The sequence below is a fragment of the Rhagoletis pomonella genome, unplaced genomic scaffold, assembly GCF_013731165.1.
Source record: "Rhagoletis pomonella isolate Grant_MI unplaced genomic scaffold, Rhpom_1.0 Rhpom_scaffold_00003, whole genome shotgun sequence".
Classification (NCBI taxonomy): Eukaryota; Metazoa; Arthropoda; class Insecta; order Diptera; family Tephritidae; genus Rhagoletis; species Rhagoletis pomonella.
Window position 1 is genome coordinate 6,180,327 of NW_023458557.1, and position 7,615 is coordinate 6,187,941.

Consider the following 7,615-nt stretch of genomic DNA (forward strand, 5'->3'; position numbering starts at 1 on the left):
TAATCCCTTCTTCCTATCTTTGGAATAAAAGTTACTCGGGCTCTTCTCCACACTGTCGGGATGTAGGCTGGGGCTAGACTCTCCTTCATTATACCTACTAAATGTGGGATGACAAAGTCCTCCCCCCGTTGTAGCAACGCCGAATAGATACCGTCCACACCTGGGGACTTGTACGGATGAAATGAGCCCAACGCCCACTCGACGCTGGCCCTCGAGAAGATTTTCCTCGCAACGCCCCAGTCGGTTGAGGTTGATCTAAATGTCCGAAAAGGTATTTCCATGATCCGGTCGGATGTATCCGGAAAGTGTGTGGAGAGTAGGACACGTACTCTTTCTTCTCGCTGCCAATGTACTTGCCCGGATGGCTGATTGCTAGTTGGGTCCCTATCCTGTCTTTTGCTAGGGCTTTATGTAATCTCGCCGCTGCAGGAGTGGAGGTTATATTCTTGCAGAAGCTTCTAAAGCTTTCCCTTTTTGTTTTCCTTATCTCTTTATTGTATGTGGTTAGGCTCGTGGTGTAGTCCCCCAGCACCCAGTTCTTTTGGCTAAATTGAATTTCTTCGGCACATCTTTCCTGAGTGCTGAGAGGTCGTGAGACCACCATGGAGTTTTTGTGTGATTGCCGGGTTTCAGTTACAAGAGCCGCGTTGAGCCTGTTAACCCTAACCTCCAACTCCATACAATCTGTCGCTCTGCTTTTACGATCAAGGTTTCGAGGTTCGTTTCAAGCACAACTCTGAAATTGCCCCAGTTTGTGTTCCTTGGGTTCGGTCTAGGTGTCCTTTCTTTGGCACCTGCCCCCACCACAAACTGTATGATCCTGTGGTCCGACTGGGACGGTTCCGAAGAGACTGCCCACTGCGAGATCAGATTTTCAGACAGTTTGATGCAGAGGGTAATATCTAGTACTTCCTCCCTGACTCTTGTAACAAATGTGGCTCTATTGCGACATTACATATATTTAAGTCGCTACCTACAATAAATTCTAGAAGTCACTCACCCCTGCTGTTGGTGTCCGAGCTACCCCACTCATGGTGCGCATTTGCATCACATCCCATGATTAGATGGAGTCCCTTCTTCCGGCAGTGGTCTATCAGCTTCTGTGCCTCCATCGGGGAAATATTATTGTTGTCTCCCGGGAAATATGCGGCAGCGAAGACGATGTCTATACGAGTTCCTGATACGTTCAGTTTCGTCTGGACTGCTACCAAATCTTGACTTAAAAACTCTGTAATGCAGACGTAATCAATATTATTTCTGAGCACTGCGCATGCTCTGGGTCTTTCTTGCGATAGATCTCAAATTACTTTGTTATTAAGTTCTTTTAAACCTCTTACTTGACCCTCGTAGACCCACGCCTCCTGAACCAGTATGATGCCCAGATTATCCGATGCAAACCTTCTGCTGATTATCGCCGAGACGCCTATGGCGTCGTGAAGGTTTATCTGGGCTATGATCATAGTGCGCTGGTCGGTCATCTCTGCAGCGGCTCTTCAATGTCTGAGAGCCTCAGTTCGCTCTCACTCCTGCCGTCTAGCTCAAGCTTTTGCATATCCATCCCCTCCATCAACTCCTGAGTTGTTGGCAGAAGTGAAGGGAGGACTGCTGGTTGCTGGATCTCTTCGCCAGGAGTGATATTGCTCTCAGACGGGCTCGGCTCCATGTTTGCGTGTTCAGGCTGTTCTGCGCCTTGGTCTACCTGCATTACTTCCGCTGCAGTCGCGCTGTCGCCCGTGGACTTATGTCTCCAGGGTTCCATCGCAACGCTGCCAAACCTGAAATTTAGTCGGACGCCGTCCCATCTAATGCTGTTGAACGATTCCTCGTCCAGACGTAGGCCGGTGTCTTCGATGGAGCTGTTAATGACTCGCCCATCGTTTTGAGCCCTCAGCAGCCCGATCGCATATTCTGGAGACTTTTCCGAGACTTGTGGGTCGGCGGAATGTCTCCTCTCTTCGTGCATAGGGGTGGACCTTTCCACCCTTCTAGCTTACCTGCCACGTTTTTCAGCCACATGGCCGTACTGTCGTCCTTGCAGTCCACAAGGAGCATACCTGGCCTGAAGTAGACGCCGCAAAACGCCAACGGATGAGTCCATCCCTTAAACACCTCATCCATGATGACTTCTTGGAGGGTTGTCAGACCGTCTGCGCTCAGCGATTCCGCGGGGTAGTTTACAGGCAACACCGCCATTCGGATTCCCCCGAAGGTATCCGGGTAGCTAGGGTTTTGTCTTTGTCTATCCGGCGGTGCCGCCGATTCGGAGCCGACCTGCTGCGCTCTAGGCCCTGGTGCTGATGGGTCATGGTGCGGCCGAAGCTTCTTGCTAGCGTTTTCCTCAGGCGTTAGCTGCCCGCTTCTCCGCTTTTCGGCGGGCGCGGTTCTGCTTTCGGTTGTTGACCCGCTTCCCCGCTCTTTGGCGGGCACGGTTGACTGCTTACTGGTTGGCCCGCTTCTCCATACATCGACGGGCGCGGTTTCAGCTGCTTTCTCTCCGGGTGCGGTGGTTTCTTGAGCTTTCGTCCTGCTGCTTGTTAACGCGCTTCTCCGCTGTTTCGCCAGCGCGGTTTTGTGCTGGCCTACTCGCTTATGCTGCCTCTCTTCGTCGTTTTCGAGTACGTGCAATCTTCCCCGATTCCAGTCATCAGATCTCCCGCTTCTCCGCTTATTAACGGGCGCGGTTTCGCGATGGTGCTGCTTGCTGTCGTTCTGCTTAGCAGACTCCAGCTCCTCTACGTGCCGGATTGCTTCTAGTCGCGCAACCTCGGGTGTCTTGCCTTCTTGCAGGAATCGGAGGTACCATTTGACTGCCGCACCGCTCAGCCCATGGCTCTTGTGGTCATTTAATGCCCTTGGTCTAACCGACGATGGTACTGCTAATGGTTTGCAACGTCGATTTTTCTTGATATGGTGCCAACGCTCTTGCGATCTAGACCGGCATCGGTCTCGTGCCGACGACCCGCTGGACCTGTGCCCAGACGGAGACCTGGAGTAGGTTCACTTCTCTTGAGGATCAGAAGAGGTTGCCTTCTCGGGAGTGAGGGAGCTCCGCTTTCTCTGAGGAAGTGCAGGTTCCCCATACCTCCCATCGCTTGTAGAGGGCTCGTCATCCGACCTCGCATGCTCGATAAACAGGGCCATGTCTTCCGCCGTTAAGACATGCCGCCCAATATCAGTTGTTGTTTTGTTGCTGTTTTTGTTTTTGTTGTGTTTATTTATTTTTATTTGTTTTCGCTCATCTTGTTCTTACGACCACCCGCTCGACACGGCAAGGAAATTTATGTATGGGAACTCAGTTGTCTACCGCGGTATAGCCCTGTGCCGCGGCAAGGGCGCAGTTACTCCCTAAGGCGGCCCGGTGTTGAGGAGGCGCCATTAGAATACAGCCGATTGTCCTCCTGGCTGCAAGTCGTCCAATGGGCACGGTGTCGCGTTACACCCTGGATTAGGAGGTGGGAGTTCTTGGTCACTGTTCGCCAGCAGCCCTAGCCTGGAATGAGGGTAGCGCAGACGCCACAAGAGCGGCTGCGTTACCCCAGTCCAGGGAAGGACTGATGTTGATTCAGCTAAGCCCCCGCACCAACGGCAAGGTTCCTGTCCCAGCGGAGGCCTTAGATTACCACAATTAAGGGATGTGGCCAAGCTTTTGAACTGAGGAGTGTCAAATCGCGTTGGTCCGGTATATAAAACGCCATTCAGAGAGAGACCGGAACCAGATCGTTTGGATGCATTGAACACCACTCGTAATTTTTGTCATTATTTTTTCGGGTTTGATAACCGCGTGGTGAGGGAGATAGGTTCTTCCATATGGTCGAGGGTGAGGGATTCTTCTACGGCATCGTCATACATAGTTTTCAGATTGCCCCTTTTTGGCTAGTGAACGCTCCTTGCTTAGGAATTGCTGGAGTTCCGCGGTCTGGGATGGGCCCAATGCAATTTTATCTGGGAAGCTGGGCTTAAAGGGGAGCCGGACTATGCATCGACCATCATTTGTGCGAGTGGTAGTGGCTGTATAGTAGTCTTCGCACTGCTTGTCTTCGGGAGTGGTGATTTTGGCGTATGGAACTTCTTCAAGTTCCCAAAACCTTTTGAGTTGACTATCTAAGTATGTATTGGGATATTTCTTCCACCTGGGTAGAGAAGGAGGCCACCTTTTCGGGAATCTGACCACTTAAGATCCAACCAAATATGGTATTTTGTGCTAGCAAGTTATGGGATATCTGTTCGATACCTTCCAGCATTATTTGGAGAATAAGATCACTGCCTATTACGATATCTATTTGAGCTGAGGAATGGGAGTTTGGATCTGCTAATTTAAGATGTGACCACTTTTCTCTTTGGTTGTGGTTCTGTTGATTGTTGGCATGGGAGTCTTAATTTTGTTTGGGCTTTTGAAGAGATAAAGCTCCGTTCTGACCCTTGGTCAATCAAGGCTCTTAATTTAAAGAGATCACCTCTATGTTCTACAGACACAATAGCAGTTGGGAGCAGTACCTTGTTATCGTTTAAGACTGCACTTGTGTTGTGCTCGAACCCGATGCCTGTTCGTTAAGAACTTCCGATTGTGGAGTGGAGTGTTGAATGGTGTCGCTTTTGACAATGAAGGCAGGTATTAGTGCTGCTACAATCTTTTAGAAGGTGTGTCTGAGAAGGGCAATTTTCGCAGAGATTTTTGTCTTTCACAAACTTTGTGCGATCTGGGATAGACAATTTTTTATATTTGTAGCAGTTATTCAGCGTGGGCGTAGGGTGCTTGCACATAACACAACTGTAAATTTTGCGCTGCTCCTTTATGTGGGAGTTAAACTGAGTTAGAGATCTGTTATGAGAGTTTTGGGATTGACTGGGTTTCAAAAAGGATCTGTTTTGTAAAGCAGGCTGTCTTGAGAAGGAGGTGTTTGGGGGATTTTGTCGGGGCTTGGGCGGTCGCCATTGATCCACCCTTTCCACCACTTCATACCGGGTTTTGAGGAACTGGTTCATTTTGAGCTCATTTGGGAAGGTCTTTCCGTGAACTAAGGGATTGTTCCCACAATGCCAGGGTATTTTCGGGGAGTTTGGATGTAACCAAATATACTAATATAGGACCCCAACTTTCAGTTGAAATTTGTTGAGTTCCTAGGATTTGCAGGCAGTTGTACACTGTGTATTGCAATCTTTGAATTTCTTCGCTGCGCTCAACTGGGATTGTTTCCTACCTACCTTGCCTTTAGCTACACCGACAAGAATAGTTTATTCATGCCTATGTACATATGTAAAAATGATTGCGAAGATAGGGGACAGATATGCAAGTAGGAGAACGAAAGGATAGAGAAAACTAAACTAAAGCAGAGGAAGAGACAGTCCGGTCCCCTTCTACATGTACTCCACATGTAGCCTTGGGCGTTGCTGCGACTCCTATCCACTTATCAACGCCCCCTTGTCCTGACATATGTCCGTACGTCTATCGGTCTGTCATCGTCAAGTCTGTAAATTCATTTTGTCAACACGTGAGGGACGTCCCCTCTATTGCTCAAGCGCAACACCCACACCAAAAAAAAGAGAAAATAGCACCTCATATCGAAATTTTCTCACTCTGTTTCAACCAATTAAATATATGATTCTCATATACCTCTTTTTTTATATTTCCCCAAAAATGCTTATTTCTAGTACAGAAACTAACTTTAAATCTCTCTAATTAAATTTAATCTCTAATATATCCTAAACTTGAACGAAATACTCGGATCATTAATAAAATAATTCAAAAGAAAAGATTAATAAATAAAAATAAAGAAATTTTTTTTCCTTCAACTCCAGTGTTAATTCAATGTGCGGAAATCTAACGCTAGGTACAAACTCCAAAACTCAAAAAAAAATATCAACACAAAGGTAAAGCAACCCCTTTAAAAGTAGGATTAAAGCTAAGCCTAGATACTAACTCAAACAAACTCAACAATTTAAAGATTTGTTCTAAACCTGGTAGGAAATGCCAAAATATCTTAAACCTAAATTAGTTCACTTAATAAGCATCTTTTAGCTATTTTTCGCCTAAACCAATATAGGCAATCGTATGGAAATGAAGGTATTTAAATACATTTATGTATGTATCTATATATAGATATGTATATATATTTCCGCAAGTGCAGCTCAATTCAACCGCTTATCTGTACATAACGGGTGATTTTTTTGAGGTTAGGATTTTCATGCATTAGTATTTGACAGATCACGTGGGATTTCAGACATGGTGTCAAAGAGAAAGATGCTCAGTATGCTTTGACATTTCATCATGAATAGACTTACTAACGAGCAACGCTTGCAAATCATTGAATTTTATTACCTAGAAAAGTTGGCAGAAAATCCGCTTTTTTATCGACAAGCGATGAGGCTCATTTCTGGTTGAATGGCTTCGTAAATAAGCAAAATTGCCGCATTTGGAGTGAAGAGCAACCAGAAGCCGTTCAAGAACTGCCCATGCATCCCGAAAAATGCACTGTTTGGTGTGGTTTGTACGCTGGTGGAATCATTGGACCGTATTTTTTCAAAGATGCTGTTGGACGCAACGTTACGGTGAATGGCGATCGCTATCGTTCGATGCTAACAAACTTTTTGTTGCCAAAAATGGAAGAACTGAACTTGGTTGACATGTGGTTTCAACAAGATGGCGCTACATGCCACACAGCTCGCGATTCTATGGCCATTTTGAGGGAAAACTTCGGAGAACAATTCATCTCAAGAAATGGACCGGTAAGTTGGCCACCAAGATCATGCGATTTGACGCCTTTAGACTATTTTTTGTGGGGCTACGTCAAGTCTAAAGTCTACAGAAATAAGCCAGCAACTATTCCAGCTTTGGAAGACAACATTTCCGAAGAAATTCGGGCTATTCCGGCCGAAATGCTCGAAAAAGTTGCCCAAAATTGGACTTTCCGAATGGACCACCTAAGACGCAGCCGCGGTCAACATTTAAATGAAATTATCTTCAAAAAGTAAATGTCATGGACCAATCTAACGTTTCAAATAAAGAACCGATGAGATTTTGCAAATTTTATGCGTTTCTTTTAAAAAAAAAGGTATCAAGCTCTTAAAAAATCACCCGTTAGTTCGTAGCAGCGCTTCTATCCATCTTCGAATGGGTGCCTGTACGCCTCTCTTCTCTAGCGGCGGACATACAGCCTCATGCGAGGTGTTGCCGAAGGCTTCTTCTATATCGAGGAAGGCACAGAGCACAACTTCCTCACAGTCGAAAGCACTCTGAATTTCTGTTGTTAGTTGGTACAATGCTGTGTCGGTGGATCTACCTGCTCTGTAGGCGTGTTGGCTGCAGTGTAGGGCCCTGACCTTCAGAGTGTTCTACCGGGTTGCGTTATCAATAATTTTCTCCATCGCCTTCAGAATAAAGGAGGTTAAGCTAATTGGCTAAAAGATTTGACTAAGCAGTAATCCCTTCTTCCTATCTTTGGAATAAAAGTTACTCGGGCTCTTCTGCACACTGTCGGGATGTAGGCTGGGGCTAGACTTTCCTTCATTATACCTACTAAATGTGGAATTTCCACATATTTCTCTCATTCCCCCCATCTCGCTCACTCAATTTTTTTTTTGCTGTCTTTTGTTATTGTATTTGATACATAATTTCGCT

The 7,615-nt window shown here is 46.4% G+C and overlaps 1 protein-coding gene across 2 annotated transcripts in view; it reads left to right on the forward strand.

Annotated features, from left to right (window-relative positions):
• Window positions 1-7,615, forward strand: part of LOC118735009 (WD repeat and FYVE domain-containing protein 2) — a 251,230-nt gene that overhangs the window by 166,448 nt on the left and 77,167 nt on the right. The window lies entirely within an intron of this gene.